This window comes from Martes martes, assembly GCF_963455335.1.
Source record: "Martes martes genome assembly, chromosome: 2".
NCBI classification, from domain to species: Eukaryota; Metazoa; Chordata; class Mammalia; order Carnivora; family Mustelidae; genus Martes; species Martes martes.
In genome coordinates this window covers 87369268-87386907 of record NC_137889.1, presented here as the reverse complement: position 1 = coordinate 87386907, position 17640 = coordinate 87369268, and the positions used below count along the sequence as shown (strand labels likewise).

General features: G+C 38.9%; 1 protein-coding gene across 1 annotated transcript in view; it reads right to left on the bottom strand.

Moving 5' to 3' along the window:
• Window positions 1–12229, bottom strand: part of ARHGAP24 (Rho GTPase activating protein 24) — a 506918-nt gene extending 494689 nt beyond the window's left edge. Inside the window, exon 1 of the mRNA XM_080797451.1 lies at window positions 11832–12229. The gene's annotated coding sequence lies outside the window, so the exon portion shown is untranslated. The remainder of the gene's footprint in view (window positions 1–11831) is intronic.
• Between the last annotated feature and the right edge of the window lie 5411 nt (window positions 12230–17640).

The window sequence follows — 17640 nt, the reverse complement described above, 5'->3', positions numbered from 1 at the left end:
ACATTCATATTAAATGGGTTCAATGTAATTAATATCATCACAAAGAATTAGTTTTAAAGTGTAACTAAAACCAGAAAATATTATAAGTTACACCTTGATTTTAACGTGGTATATTTTCCAGCCACCTTTAGGGGTGAATCTAGGCTCAGTAAAAATGCTTTTTAAAATCGGAATTACATATTCACTTGTTCTTTCCTCAGCCACAATTCCACACCTGAACAACTGAACGCCAAAAATCATGAGTGACTCTTTTCTCAGTTTTGCCAGATGTTATTTAACTAGTCCCTTTCTTCTTGCAGAACCCAGGAAGTAATTCATTACATACATTGGCTGCCTCAGGCTAGCATTTGTAGCTAGTTGTCTCAGACAACTCAAGGTGAGGAGGGCCTCTGGGGAATAGGGCAGTGGGGTAGGGAAACTGGTCCCCAAAACCCAAGAGCCTCATCTGCCTTGTTCTGACTCTGTAATCTTTTTTTTTTTTTTAATTTTATTTCTTTGACAGAGAGAGAGAGAACGCAAGCAGGCAGAGGAGCAAGGAGAGGCAGAGGGAGAAGCAGGCTCCCCAATGAGCAAGGAGCCCGATGTGGGGCTCGATCCCAGGACAGTGGGATCATGACTGGAGCTGAAGGCAGCCGCTTAACCAACTGAGCCACCCAGGCATCCCTGACTCTATATTCTGAGGCGAACCCCAAATCACCTATATCACTTTAAACTCATTTTCTATATCAGATTGAGGTAGAATGGTTATAGCTGTTTGCTAAGTAGGCTTTTGTTCTGATGTCCAAAAAATTCATTCCAAGGGGAATGTAGATGTAACTTCTGTTAATCATGGAGGCCTAGCATGGATAATGAACATGAAAGGTAACCAAAAAGTTTTTTTTTTTTCAATTCTGTAATATTAGCCTTCTCCTGAAATCTAATTTTTTTACCAAATTTATGGGAAAAAAAGTTACACATTTCAACTTCACTTCCCTTTCCCCCTTCTCCTACAGGTATTAAGTCCCAGATTGACAAAAGAACGGAAAAGCAGGGGTTCCCTTTCACTCCTGGAAAATAACAAGTTGGCTTCGGTTTGCTCGACAACAGTTTTATCCATCCAATTCCTTCTCTATTCACAATGTCTAAGAGCTGAAGATAAAGCATTAATTTAAAAGTATACAGATCACATTAACAAACCAGGGACTTGACAAGTGCAAGAAGATTAAAAAGATAAAATAATTTTAATAAACTGATCCTGTGATTTAAGGGATTCCAAAGCAAAGTTCACATCAAACTTGAAAACGTTACCAAAGTTCTGGAGGTTGCCCTGGATGAGTCACTCTTGTGAAATGGATTCCATCCTTAACCTGACCTGGAATATGGTAAGGCCAACGCATCATCATTTATAGAACTGTTAGGCAGGTGGTATTTCTCATCATGAAGAATCAGATCTATGCCTTTATTGCCTTCATCAGAACACTTACTTGGACCCAAGAAATGTCTACTTATATTGAATGGAAACTTCTATAAGCCATTTCATTAAAAAATTTGGCTGTCATGAGGAAACTAGCAACTGCATACTCAAAGCAACGATTCCTAGTATGTTTTCAAGTTTTATTGGCACACCATACTAACAAAGCTGGGCTTTCTCTCTGCTTTTCTTACTGCATAGTCAATATATAGTGCAGGGAGCTGGAGGCTATTCTCTCCCATGCATCATAAACACCAGTTGTCATCCAAGAATAGATATCGTTTGCATTTGTGGTACTGAACTCACAGAAAGTGTACAACAACTTCACTTCCAATTTCCCAGATGATTTCATAAAATAATGGAGTTAAAGATGAATCCTTTAGCTTATTTGCTGGTTCCTGATGGGAATGTTCTTGCCATTCTGGGAGGAAGTTTCTTTGTAGTGAGGAACTGGCCCACACATTACAAGATGTGTGGCACTTTTGACCCCAGGGCACTAAATACCAGTTCATCCCATCTTTGGGATGACTGAGAACACCCTCAGACATTCTCAAATTCCACCTGGTGAGTGGTATCACCTATGCCCCCAACCCCACAGCTGATGAAAACTCACCCCTTGGTATATGAAATGTGTCAAGGTCAAGGTCAAGCTAAATTTTGTCAAGTAATCAATCTGTAAGGCTTCCAGATCCTCACTCCTCCATAAAGTCAAACATATTTTTAAGCCCTGCCAATGTAGACACATAGCCATATTCTTACCAAAATTGCTCAAAAGGAACACATGACCATTTAGCAATAGAAACTTCTTCAGGGCTGGATCAAACTTAGAAAGTATTTATTACAAGCCCTTTATTTTACCAAGGAGACTAAAGTCCAGAAAAATGACATGATTTGCCTGAGTTCACAGATGCTAATTACTACCAGAAGCAGGATCCAGCCCACAACCTCCTCCCTTTCTTCCACTTCCACTCCTCTCTAACCACAGAATGCAAAGCAGGACAGCATCTTTGGAAATACCTCTCAAGCTACCGTTAAACATGAAATTTCACCTGTGGTGAGCCAGAAAGGAAACTTTCATTTTTCCTAACACTTTTGTCCTGAAAAATATTTTCACACATCACTAAACACTTAAAATGTTAATAGATACCTACGGAAAAGCTACTTTTTAAAAATCCAAGGGAAAACAATTTTTTAAATGAATTTTTAAAAATCCAAAGGAATATTTGTTTTTCAGAAGCTTTTATTTATTTATTTCAGAACGAGAGCAAGAGGGAGAGACAGAGAAAGCACAAGCGGCAGGGAGGGTCAGGGGGCAAGGGAGAAGCAGGCTCCCAACTGAGCAGGGAGCCCTATAGGGGGCTGGATCCCAGGACTCCTGGATCATGACCTGAGCCAAAGGCAGACACTTAATTGACTGAGCCACCCAGGAGCTCCTCCTCTTTTTTTTTTTTTTTTTTTTTATGTCAAAGAAAGTCCTCAAGTCTTTTCTAGTGAATTTGGATGCTGTGTCCTCAAAGAGTAATTTTTAAGTCTTAGAGCAAACACACCCTCTGACTGAAAACCAAATACAACAATAAATTACCTTAAACACCATAATGAAGAAAGACCAGTCAATGCAATAGCATCTACTCTCTCTTAACAGTAATGTCATACAATACATAAATATCTTAAACACCTTCACTGTTTCCTTAGAGGGGGGAAATACTCCAGAATAAAAATTTATATCACTTTCATTTTTGCCAAAAGCGGTTTTTTTATCATCAGTATTAGTTTTACATTAAGTAGGTTGTCAATGTCTTCTCGTTTGCATGTGCTTTTCAAAATAAATATCTCCATTAGTAAAATATTGAGTGCAGTTTTATGAGTTCTTAATTTAATCCCTAATTTTGCAGCTGTTAGGCATCTGGACTACTATCATTAAAATGGTTCAAATTGAACACAACCTAGATATTCAGGGCTCAGGGCTACTTACAAAGAATTTTAATTTTAATCTTATAGGGCTAGAAGAAAGCACAGGATCTATGGGACTTACAACCTGTGCTGTGAGCAGACAGTGTAGAAAAAATTGGGGAAACAGGTACAGAAAACAAGTCACATAGCACAAGCTGGCATTCTGTGGAAAATTTAAATCCTTAGTCAATATAATACAACATGTGCTCTTAACTAGTCTTAAATAATTTACATATAGCCTTATCTAATTTTTTCATGAATTCCAAATACCACTTTTGAATACATAATTGTCCTTAATCACCTGGAGGGCTTGTTAAAACATACATGAATGGGTGCAGGTGGGGCTCAGTAATTTGCATTTCTAACAAGTTCCTGGTGAAACTGACACTACTGGTTCCTGGACCATACTTTGAAAAATGTTACTTTAAATGATTTTTTAAAATACCTTTTTTTTGACAGTTAATAATCAGAAACATATATTTTTTTCATTTTTACCCAATGTGTGAGATGCACGTATACACAAAACAGACATTAAAACATATGATACAATTCTTCCTTTTACTATATATAACGAATCCTGATTTTTTTTTCCCATTCCATTCCATCCTTTTCTATTCCTTTTCATTTAAAAAGAATTTGATTTCATGAACACTGATTGATCAAGAACCCCTGCTTGAAAAGTACTGCTCAGGAGTCCCATGTTCATCATTTAATTTAATAATAATAACTGTTAACATGCATTGAAATCAGATGCCAGATACCTTTCCAGTCTCTTTACAAGCGTTGCTCATTCCATAAATTAAAAAAACATGGTAACGTTTGAAGTGGGTATTATTAAATGCCCGTATTCACAGAGAGGAAATCTCGTTCAAGGAGATTAACACAACTTGCCCAAGGTCACAAGGTTTGTGCACATTAGAGCCATGTTGGAACAGAAGCCTAATTCTAGTGCATAATGACAAAGATTGTTGCCTAGAGTGAGATGTTTCAGTTTTGAATCCCAGATCTACTACTTAGCTGTATGATTTTGGTAAGTTATTAAGCCTCTCCAAGTTTCAGTTTTCCCATCTATAAAAGAGAGATAATAATAGGGCCTGCCCACATGGGAGCTGTGAGGATTAAAAGGGATGATGACCCATGACAAGGGTTTGGCATAATTAAGCACATAGTAAGGCTTCAATAATTGTAATCTATTATTAGACAGACACCAAATGCTCAGTTGCCACACCATACACGGCCTCCCTTCCATTGGCTTCTAGTTCCCAGTGTTGTCTCTGGATTTGCTCTTTCTCTTATTTCCTTGCCTTCTGAGGATATCAGGTTATCCTATGACTTTACTACGTGCCTTCTCCCATCCATCCTTTCTGGCAGTTTCATCTGTTGTGTAGAAGTTCTCAGAACTCCTCAACCAGACAATTTGCTTTTGCCTGTCTTTAGGGACCAAAAACTAAAGCTCCACCATGGAATCTGCCAACTTGAACCTAAGCCCAAAGATACAGAAAAGTTATTCCATGATGAAATTGATAGTTGTTACCAAAGGATGAAGTCATTAATCAGCAAATCACAATTGTGAGAAGGCGGAGGCCTTTTGTATACCCCATAGATGCCTTTATATAAAATCATCAACACTGCATTGACTATTTTATAGTAACAGTTAAACCATAATGGGATTTGGATACCAAATGAAACTCTGAAGGTGGTACTCATGTAGCTAAATTCTAGGTTTATGAAACATAGTGCAACAAGATAACATCAGGCTCTCTCGACTTCTCTGGCTCATCTTTTCTTGCTACAAGTTCCTTCGTATGAGACATTTTTAAACCATTGTGTGGGAAACAATGATACCATCAACCCCCTCAAGAAGGATGGAGAAGTCCTTTTTGTGTCTTGCAAAGAGGAGTGAGATGCATTTCAACAATTCCTATAGTGAATGTCCTTCCTTGAGAAAGACTGGCTTGGGAATCACTTCCTTTGTTGCTCATTTCACTTCTGTGTGACCAGTGAATACTACCACCAACTCAACTTTTCTCCCCTTCACAGTTGCTCCCCCCAGCAAAACTACCCTCTCCTGCTACATTTCAGCTTTCCTAAGTTGGGTCTCTAGCCCTCAGACCACTGACCACTTGCACCTTCCCCTTCCTCCACCTTCACCTCTTGGTCAGAGTTCCTGAGGGATATGACCCATATATGGGAATTAAGTCATGGGGACAGATAACTGAAACCTCATGGATCATACCTTTTCTATTTACTTCTCACCAGAAAATTCTCTGATCAGGTTGATCACTACAGATTGATTCAGTTAACAGTCTGAGGTTGCTAGAGTCTTTTTTCTCATAGGACAACCTTCGTAGTGGTAACCAACCCCAGGCGTCCCAAATCAGCACAAGAATACTGTCACCTGAAAGAGCCATAAGAAAGTTCCAAAGCCAGTTCATGGAGACCATGTTGAGACCAGGGTCTGTTCTGTACATCAAACTTCTAAAACACACAGATTTTTATGACTTTAAAATTAATAATTGAAGAGAAGAAGACCAAGAGAGAGATAATATAGTAAAAATAGCAGGCTATCCAGACTTAGGCAGACATGGTTTTTGTTCTTGACTCTCTATCGCTTCTAAGTTACCTTAGGTGAGTTTCTTTATCTCTCCAAGCCTAAACATTCTCATGTAATGGGAATAATAATATCTGAATTAGAGAGAACAGATATTATTGCTGGAATTACTCGTGACTTCTTACTACTTCAAGAATTACAAGTCATATATGTAAAAGAATCTCGTGGAGTACTTAGTAGATACTTAATTCATTAGAGTGACTATCATTATGAGAGTCTGTGAGACTCAAAGAAAGAAAAAAAAAACTTTCAAGACAAAATGAAAGCTATTTTCATCCTGCCACAAAACTTGAAAAATTACTTTGTTTTCTAAAAACTCAATGTGATGGGCAGAAAACAACCTGAATTATGGGGCTAAGTCTCAATTTACTGACAGATTTCATCTGTAACAGAAAGAAAGTTTTCTGTTTCTCAGAAATATCCCCAAGGGAAAACTTGGTATTCATTTGTGATATATGTATTGAAAAAAATACCTATAATAAAAAATAATAAAAATAATAAAAAATACCTTAAATATCTATTTTCAAAATTATTCAGACATGACTCCTTAGTTTTTCAAGAAATGTAACATTTAGGGTGAGTTTATTTTATCCATCAGAGATTATAAAAACAGTACTTCAAATGTTTCCAGGAACCACAAAAAAAAAAAAAAACAACTGGAAAAATTGTTGGCTCTAAAATAAACTGAAGTTACAAAATAGATATTTATAAATATTTAACTACATGTCTAAAAAGAGTATAAAATATACAAAATGAAGGTAATTCAATCTACTTCCATAATGGATTTGAGTTAACTTAGTTAAAGGGTATGGAATGATAGGTGCATAAAAGGATGCAAATTGTGTCATAAGAAGACCTTGACCAGGGGACAACTAAGCATTAGATTTAGCTCTGAGCTTCTTGAGTGACAGGCCAAACTGGGAAACATGGTGATTTCTTAGTCTCCTTTCTTCTTCTTCTTTTTTTTTTTTTTAAGATTATTTATTTATTTATTTATTTGACAGACAGAAGTAGGCAGAGAGGCAGGCAGAGAAAGAGGAGAAAGCAGGCTCCCGGCTGAGCAGAGCTCCTGGGGCCATGACCCGAGCCGAAGGCAGAAGCTTTAACCCACTGAGCCACCCAGGCGCCCCAGTCTCCTTTCTTTTAACAGAAGAAACAAGTTAATCAGAAGAGGCACACTTTTTAAAGCAGTAAAAACAAAAATGAATTTATGGAGATCTTCATGTAAGAAATATTGAAATACGTAACAAAAAATGTCACGATATTTTCCACACATCATCTCTCTTTTATGTTGACTCAGTAATTAAATGGAGAGCACGGTTTGATGAAGACAACATAACAAAAATGTGTTGTCAAGTGAATGGGATAGGTAAGCTTCTGGTCATAGGATTTGATAAAAACAGCATGGAAGATTTAGAAAACTGAGTAGACTCTTACTCTTAAATATCAATGCTTGTTCTTCCACTCTTCTAAGAGATGCTACATCAGGAACAATTTGAGCTTGGGGTCCCCTGCTGGTGACTAAAACACAAGCACGATGCGTCCTTGATTGAAAAATTATCTATGCGCCAAATGGTAGAAGCACACAAGTGCCAGAGCCATCACTGCTCTGAAAATGAAATGAAGCCCATTTGAATTTCGGTTCAAATGGAGAGCAACCCCCTTCTTTAGGTCAGGCAGCAGAAATAACCATAGAGTAAGACCAGTTTTTTCCCAGAAGAATCTTTGGGTTTGGTCTAAGTGCCCAAATGAGATTAAAAGAAAATCCATATAATAAAAAATCAGTAACATGAGAAAAGATGTCCCTCTGAATTTCCTCTTCTCCATCCACCTCCGCATTCTCCTTTAATTAAATCCAACTTCCTTCAAGCACTAGCACTCAAGATAATTATTAAATAGCCAAAATTAGTATTCCTATTTTGTTTGATTAATTAAAATTATTGCCCATCCACAGGCAGCAGAATCTCTAAATTTAACTCCATTATTACTCCTCACAGACAAACCCAGGACCTCCCACTGGGATTTGATAGATTACAGATTTTATAGTATAATATAAAAAACAATTGTGAAAAATGTGTATCCATTAGAACTATTTCTGTTATCTTTAAACTCAAGTGTACCTTGTATTTTTTAAAAAGAAAAAAGTGATTCCATTTTTTGTTTTGCTTTGCTTTCACTTTATCATTTCAAAAGCACAAATTTCATCTATTATAGGAATTAAATAGACATGTGTGGGCTGGTCTAGAAAGCAAATTATATTTTGTAGCACTGTTATTTTTGGAAAATGAAATCTTGAGTCCAAATAGATATTTTTCAAATGGGACCCTTGGGGAAAAAACTCTGTGCATAAATTGGAGTCCACCAGTACTTTATTCATTCATCACTTCACCCATTTATTAAGGAAACATTAACACGTATCTACTATATGTTTCCGACATTGGACTGGGCACAAGGATGCAGGTGGGTCCTCCACCACCAATACGACTGTTAAGGAACTCACTACATTTGGTTGGTGATAATATTTTAATAAAAAATTTTCAAAATAATTATTCAACATAAGCTCAAAGCACCATGGAAGCAGACAAGTTGAAATGATTTCTCTTTCCTGCATAAAATTTCTCTGGGTAAATTCTCCCAGAGAAAGTTCCAGTTGAAGTGGACCACCAAGAATCAAGTGGGACTTTCCAGGCAAAGGGAATTCCTGGAGAATGTAAATCCATGAGCAAAAAATCAGAAGGGAGAACAATGAGGAGCCCTTGGGCAGGAAGAAGAAGCTAAGAAGGAAAGGCTTTGAAAAGCTTTTAGTCACTCTACTAAAGAGTTTAGAGTTACTGCTGTAGGATAATTGGGATCCCAGGATCCATCAAATGTTTTAGTACAAGGGATTGACACAACTAGATCTGTCCTGTATAAAGAGTAATTGTAGCAATGCCATGGTTGGGTGTAGATGCTGCTTAAAACATATATGTGCACAATAACCTCTGAAAACTGAACATTCCTTGAATCTCATCAGAACAATCCCCCCCACTTCCAAATGTGCTTCTACTTAGCCACTGAAACCACCATCATCTTACAAAGTTTGAGTTTGAGTAAAGACAAGATGGGTCACCATTTCGAGACTCAGTCTGAGGCTTGAACTCTTCACATGAAGAGCATTAACTTCATGGCAAAGTTGAGCATTTACAATTTTATTTTTAAATACCCTTCTCCATCTGAGAGAAATGTTCGTCCTTTAGCCATGGATTTAAGAGTAAACAGTATCTTTGGATTTTAAATCTCAGGGGCTTTTTTTTCCCTCAGGAAAATGTGACCATTGTGGAATGGATGCCTTGTTATCATCAACCTCCTCCAAACCCAAGTGTGACTAACTGAGGGGCTGTGCCTTCCATGGGCCTCCAAGCCAAGGCTCTATCCACCTCCTCCATCTTGTTTTTCCAAAGCGCTCACCTTTACTGAAAATTGACACATGGCAGAGAGAAGCGATCAACATTACATAAGCTCAACTCACCAGGAAACAGCCCTTTACTACCAGCCAGAAAATGCCATAGGAAAATAACTACAGGTAATAAGATGATCCTCCAGCCCTTCGAGCACTGAAAACAGAAACAAAATGCATAGCCTGGATTTTGAAGCAGTTCTGCCGCCTCTTAGCCCTACGAAACCAACCCGGACACTAATCGAGCCAGAAAGAAAACAGAGTTGAATGGGCCAGGTCACAACAAAACTACTAAGGCACTGTTGGTAAACACCAACTCGGCTTTGGCCAAGGCAGCAAAGTAATCAGACTCAAAACACTTATCACCACCTGTTGCACATTCCTTACCCTTCCTGCTCTTTCCCTTACCCCCACCCTCCATCCTAGAGAGTCCAAGATCACATAGTAAATAAAGCCCTGACCAGTAAAAATTCTCAGAGCTTTGGCCATTACTATACCAAACGAAACGTGAAAGGATCTCACTGGAGATTTAAGTCCAGAACACTTTTTCTTTTACATTTTAAAGCCTATACTCTTGTCTGGAAGGGTACCCTCCTATTTCTCCTTCAGTGATTTTTTTTCTTGAGAACTTAGATTTTCTTCACTTACTATTAGGTTGTATTTTCAAAATGATTCAAATTCACCAGAACACACAGCACAAAAGAATATTACTCAGAAACCATCCACCTCTCAATCCCAAATCCCTGAGATTAAGTAATACAACAAAATAATACAGTTGAGAGCCAAGAACAGAGTGCGTTTCAACAGCCTTTCACATGTAGAAAAAAAAAATTACCAATTCTCCTTTTTATCACACTAGTTGTGTATTCCTTACACATAACTCAAACTAAATTCCAGTTCTGAAAAACTTACAGTTTATCTCTTATTCCCACTTACAGGTCTTCCCCCTAAGAACATAGCTCCTTTAAGTGGAAAGAAAATGATATTTATTTTCAAGTTTTGCCAATAATTCAGTCCCCCAGGATGTCTAAGGTGAATTCTCTGACAATTCAGTAATGGATCTAAAGAACAGATTCCTTGGCTTCTTACCTAAAGATCAGGCACTCAAGAAAGACAAAAAAGGGAATTGTATTATTGGGCTCCCTTAGAAGTTGAAATGTCCCCAGAGAAGAGGAAGCATTAAGAAATTTAAAAGGGAGAGCGAGATCTTAACGAGTCTGATGTGGCTTTATACTTGTTTTCTGGTTTTTTCTAATGTATTAATTCTCTGTGTTTTATGATGCCCAGCTTAATACCAACTTCCATTCTTGCCCTTAAGGGTTGGTTTTGAGTTCTAATTAGAATCAGGGGACAGATTGTTTGTATTTAATCTGTCTGTCCATCTTCTTCTCAGTAATTGAGTAAAGCTCTTAACTGTACTGTAAATATCCCCAGATTTCAATTAATTTGTCTTCCTTAGTAGACACAGCAACACACATTGTTTTATTTATGCATAAGCAAACCCCTTACAACATTTATATTTCAAACACCTATCATGATTTATGTATTTCCTCTTTTTAGAAAGAGATGAAATGATGATGTCTTGCTAAGGTTAGAAAAAAAAAAGTAACAAAACTATCATGGAAACACAAATAGTCTGGAGATTATCTTTTAATTCAAATGAATTAAATAGACTACATATAGGGAGTCTGGGTTCCCTATTACTAGTTGATATTGAAAACCTAGTATCTCTAAGAAATATTACTCGATGAGTAATAGCTCCCCTTCAATTTTGGGACTTATAAAAGAAATATAGTCCATGCTATATTTTTAATGACAACATATTACCTATTATACTGAAGAGAGGATGGATAATGTCTTCAAAAAGTTATTTTTTTTTAAATCTAAACAAAATCTTTTGGGTGGCTTAGAATTCACCAAAGATTCCCTATTATTTTACATTGACACTAAAAGAGTTCATTATTAAAATCGACCTCTGTGTGCCTCTCATTTAGGAAACTCTCATAAGACACTAGCGGAAACAGAGGGAGGGGTAGGGTGGGGGGCTGGATGGAGAAGGAAGGATGGATAGTAAGGGAGCTGAACTGCACGATTTTTATTAATTCCATCCATGTTTAAGGCCAGAAACACACACTACCAGCTTACGCCTTTTCTTCCTTTTAAAAATAAAAACATTGTTTTCCCAACATACACACAAGCGGGCGCGCGCGCGCACACACACACACACACACTGCACCAGCCCGGGATTCCGGGCGATCCCTCCTCGCCCCCAGCAGCTCCCTTCCCTGGGTCCGGCAGCTGTGCCTGCAGCCCCCCGCACCCCCGAGTCACACCTCAGCCTCCCGCGGTGGCCCCGGAGCACACCCCCGCATAGCGTCACCTACCCTGCTCGGAGCACACAACAGCGCGAACGGAGGCTGCTCCAAAGAGAAAAGGCTCCCAGGACAAGCCAAAGGAAAAGGAGAAGAAAAAGGGAGGAGGGACGGCTACTTTACTTCCCACAACAAGGGGAAGTGTTGCGCCCCATGCACTTGGTGGCTCCGCAGCTGTGGCTTCGGAGGAAATGCTCAGCGTCCGAAAGAGCTGTGGCTGGGGTGGAAAGTTGTGGGTGTTTCCCCCCACCACCACCCGCGCCTCGAGCCTCTCCTGTTCCCGCCGCAGTCCTGACAGCTCCCCGGGCCTTGGAGACCCTCCGGAGCCCCGCCGGTTCCCCCCGGAGCTGGGCTGAATTGCCACATGCACTTGAGAAATCCTAGCAGTTGCGCAAAGAGTCCCAGAAGTTAGAAAGAGTGATTGTGTGTGAATGTGTAAATATACAGTACAAGAGGCTGGAACAACTGAGCGGGGCCAGCCCTCAGACGCAGCCCAGGGTTTCGGATTTCATTTGGCAACTGGCAGCTTCAGAAGATTCGAGCGGCACTCTGGGGGGAGGCCGGGAGGAGCCGCGTCCTGGCCCTGCGGCTCACCGCTTCGTTATCTCGGAGTGACAGAGCTGGCCGCTGCACTACCCCGCGACCAGACAGAGGCCGCCCCGCCTCTGTCCCTCCGCAGCTGACATAGCTCGTTGCATTACCTGTGTACCATAGATAACTATCGGTCACAAATCTGGGGCTCTGGGTGTGGAGAAGGGTGGAAAATACATGTCTCCTGCCTTCCAGGAGCTCTGCATTTCTTTGGCCAAACCCCCCACACAGGTTTTATTTGCTTCCCTCTGCTCTTTCTGTAAAATCTTATTTCTCCAATCAGAATTACCTGGGTCACTAAACCTGCATTCCTAGAAATGCTTATTTAGATGGATGCCTCAGTTAGATCCTTAGAGAAATGCAAAGCACACTTACCTCTTATCCTGGTTTAAGAGCTCTCAGAATTGCACAGTGTGAAAGAAGGGACAGAGTAGTAAAATTTTTGCTGATCCAAGCCCCTCTGCTCCACCACCACCAAAAACGCCTATTTCATATATAAATCTTACAAATCAGTTACCTGGAGGGCTAGCTCAATTACTTCAAAAGGCTTTGTAAAGATCTCTGGTTTGGAGTGATTAAAAATCATCACTAGATTTCTTTAAGACACAAAATGAAAGTCTTGTCATTAGGAATTTCCAATGATATGGAAGAAAAGCACACATGCAAATTTAGAAACAAAAAAAAATAAAAGTCTATGCAGACACTTACTTTTTTCTTTTATCTATTACCTTCTTTCTTGGAGTCTTTCTTCTTGGTGATCTGCCCCATCCCAACCTGATGCCCACTAAAAAACTGATTTTCTGGCTTAGAGAATTCTCAACCCTTTAATGAATCAAATTAACTTCTGTAAGGAGAAAGAAAACCTCTCTTTTGGCATTTTCTTTTTAAAAATGTGCATGGAATCCCTAACCAAAAGCAGTGTAGCTTATTTTCTAATTGGTAGGACTACATGACCTTTATCAACCCATATGGCTTATGTGTTCCAGCTACACCCTGGCAGGTAAATGCCAATGGGCAGTTGTAGATGAAAGCCAGAAAACAATGAAATTAACCGAAATGAAATCTGCACCCATTTGATAGACTCAAAAGCCTCAGGAAGACAAGTGTCAATAAGTATGATTCAAGATCATGACATTTAAAAAAGACAAGGAAACTATCACGTCAGTAACCTATTTCAGGACCTAACAATTATTACCCCAAGCAATTTAGACTCAAGACTATAAAAGATTAAACTCAGGGTGGTTACTGGGTAGTTTCTAATCCGAAAGGTTAAGACATGCCCCTGGACACAGCCTTGTACCCAAACCTTGCCCTTCACATCTCCTGACTCTGTCTCCACACTTCCCATTTGGTATCACCTCACTGACAAGTGTGATGTGTGCGATTATCTTTTTTATTTTTTTAAGATTTTATTTATTTATTTGACAGAGAGAGATATCACAAGTAGACAGAGAGGCAGGCGGGGGGGAAGCAGGCTCCCTGCTGAGCAGAGAGCCCGATGTGGAACTTGATCCCAGGACCCTGAGATCATGACCTGAGCCGAAGGCAGCGGCTTAACCCACTGAGCCACCCAGGTGCCCTGTGTGCGATTATCTTAAGATAGACAGCACAACTGAAGGATAGGAAGATTCTTACTTGAGGATTAAGCATGGAGGGACTATATTTACGAACGCCAAGGGCTTTCCCCCTCCCTTCTCTGCAGAAAGACAAGGGTCGCTGTTTTCCTTTTCTAGAAGCCCCTTAGAGACTTAGCAAAGACCTTCATTACAACAGAGTATAACCTGAATTAGAAAATGCTTGATTGTTCAGTGGACTCGGTCTGTTATTCCTCTCTTACTCCTGGATTAATTGGGACTGGGAGACATCTCTCAGACAGATTATAGCAACCTTAGAGGAGAAAGCAGAGATGTGAAAGATTCTAACCAAAGGATCGTGCTGATGTGACTGATCCAGACCCCAGGGAAAATGGTGTCTGTCATTGAATTCCCAGAACATCTAGTGAGAATTTACCCAGCACATCACTTAAAGTTGAATTTTAGCAGTCTGCTTGATACAGAGGTAAAAGCATGCCTGAGATAAACTCCACAAAACCCACAAATGCTTCAAGAGTGAGGACTGCCTTTCTTAAAGATTCTTAAGTCATAAATACTCTCAGAAGAAGGGTCTGTGAAAGTCAGCATTAAAGGCAGACAGAGTATGAGGGACCTCAGATTTACAAGGGAGAAGTTTAATGCCTCTAGGATCAGGGGGATTTCAGGGACCTAGAAATACAATAGGAAGGGAAGAAAGAGGACCAGGGGGAGAGAAAGAAGATAATGGTCTCAGTGCATTTCGACAAGTCTGAGGATCAGTATTGCCAGGGTCGTGGAAAGAAGAGAATCCACAGACAAAGCCCCCTGGGTGCTGTTTCTGTCAGGCTACTGATTTTAGTTAGAGGAACCTCAACAAGAGTTTGTACCATCACTTTGCTTCATGTTTCAAGTACCTAAATCAAAGGGAACTATTAACCACATGGGGAAGGGAGGAAGGGTGAAATAGATAAAGTGAATGAAGAGGTACAAATTTCCAGATGTAAAATAAAAAAAGTAAACACATAGGGATTTAAATGTGTTTTAATGCACTTGACTTGCTCTTGAAAAATTTCAGTTTTCCTGAAAAATTTCAGATTCCTTGCCAGATTCTTTGAAGACCTTAGCATAGAGTAACGTATTGTCAGGTTACCCACTTGCCTGTTAATATCAGATACTGGGACTCTTTAATTATGTTTTCTTTTGGGAAAACATACATTCCTAAGAGGGCAAAAACATAGTAACAAAACTGAATAGTCAACAACTGCCAAAATCCTAACATTTCCTTCAGGCTCTCACCAACAATGCAGAATTTGTGTGGGTACTGGAACATGCCAAGATCTGATTTCAGTATTAAGATAGAAGGCTGTGCTTTAAAACATGTCTATTTCAAACTGTCTGGTCTTGTTTTTTTTTTTCTTTTTCTTTCCTGGTGGAAGTCCCTTTTTGAGAAAGTCCAGTTTTGTCTTAACTAAACAAGGCTGAAAGAGATTTGAGGGAGTTTTCTTCCCTACCATCCCCAAAACTATAGATCACATGATTCAGGGAAAGGGGATATATTACTACATTAAAATGGTGAGACCAAAAAAATCCAGCTAAATCTGGGTGAGAAAGATAATAAAGGAGAGAAAGTACAAAAGAGAGAGGGGCTACTATGGTGTTAGAGTCCTTTCTGACTCTGTAATTCCATCTCATCAAAGGCCTATTATCAGTCAAGGGTTTTTTGTTTTGTTTTGTTTTTAAGACTTATTTATTTATTTTATAAAGAGAAAGTGACTGATGGGAGGGGCAGAGGGACAGAATTTTCAAGTAGACTCTGTGCTGAGCACAGAACCAATGTGGGGCTCCATGCCAAGACCCGTGAGATCATGATCCATGAGATCATTACCTGAGCCGAAACCAAGAGTCAGACATTTAACTAACTGAGCGACCCAAGTGCCCCAGTCAGGCCTTTAAAAGTGAAGCATGTTATATGCTGTTTAAATCCTGCATGAAGCATAGTATCAGCCATCACCATACTCTTATTTCACTGATATATTTTGGTGGTAGCCTATGTCACACTCCATCATCCCCTAGACTCCTGGATTAGATCATACCAAATAAATAAATAAATAAATAAATTAAAATCTGTGATTAAATTTATTTTCAATGGACATTGGGAAGGGTATGTGCTATGGTGAGTGATGTGAAGTGTGTAAACCTGGTGATTAACAGACCTGTGCCCCTGGGGCTAATAATACATTATATGTTTATAAAAAAATTAAAAATTATTTTAAAAAATTCATTTTCAAAATAGTGTTTCTTGTTGTTTTCTTTTATCCTAATTACAAAATTAATATAGGTTAACTCATGAAACTAGTAACTACAAAAAGGCATAAAAAAGAAATTAAAAATTGCCATGATATCACCATTCAGAGATAGATATTATTAACATTTTTAATATGTCTAAGTGACTCTTCACCTCTTTGTGTGTGTCTGTCTTACATAACAGTTTGAATCATATTACTAACCAAAGTAAGGCTTTTTTTCCTGAGCCCCAAACTCGAACCACACTTTTCAATTAAAATGGTTTTCTTTGATATCATTTAGATCGAGACTCAGGTGTTTACTGGATTCTGTTAAAGAACTAAACTCTCCCTTCCAAGATATGCAGAATCCCCCCACCCCCAGTCAGCTCCCAGAAAAATCTCCTGCTTCACACTTTCAGTGGCCATTTCTAATCTCTCACTTACTAACAGAGTACTGTTTGTGCTTGCTGACTCACAGCTTCTCTAAGATTGCCTCATTTTCCCATCATTCACATGTCAGCTCACCACATCCTCTCTCCTTTCTCTACTCACCCATGAGAACAGGCGTCCATACTCATACGAGCCCACACTCAAGCATGCATGCATACACAAAAACACACATTCACACCATGCACACTCATGTCACACATACATATCCATAAAGTGAAACATTCTTCCAGACATGCAATTTCCCACTTGTGGACTCAGATCTTAATATAAAACTGGGATGACACTTAAAGTATTTAAAAATTTAATTCCATTTGAGTACCTGAATAACAGCAAAATGGGCTCTCAATATCCATAACTTTTTGTGGATTGCAAGCTCATTCTCATGTCAGAATCTTCTTAATAAGTTTGCATTTTATAGAACATTAAATACTACCACTGAAATAAAACAATTCTGTCCCAAGAATCACTTACTTATGGTTACCTAATTATGTGTAATTTTAAAAATAGTTTCCTATGCCTTATACTCAAGCAGATAGAAAGTAAATTATCAATAGGTCCTTTATATGTGTCTAATAGCAATGTCATGTATATTCTAAGCCTTGTCATTTGTCTAGGAAATTCTCCTTTCATCCTGTTTTCATCATATTCTAAGCTCTTTAAATAATATTCTTTTTTGCCTCCTTTTCCATTCTTCTTCCTCTCCGTATTGCCTGCTTTACCTAGTTTCAGATAATTTCAAACTTTGAAAAGAACTTCATTATGGCTTTTTGACTCTGTGATAGAAAATAAAGAGTCAAGATACTAAACTGACCTATTAAGATTACCAATGAACATGGTTACTAGGCACAAGTGTTCCCACAGCAAACAAATGTTATTTTCCTGGATTGAGTTGTATCTTAATTAACTAGAGACCTGAGACTGAAG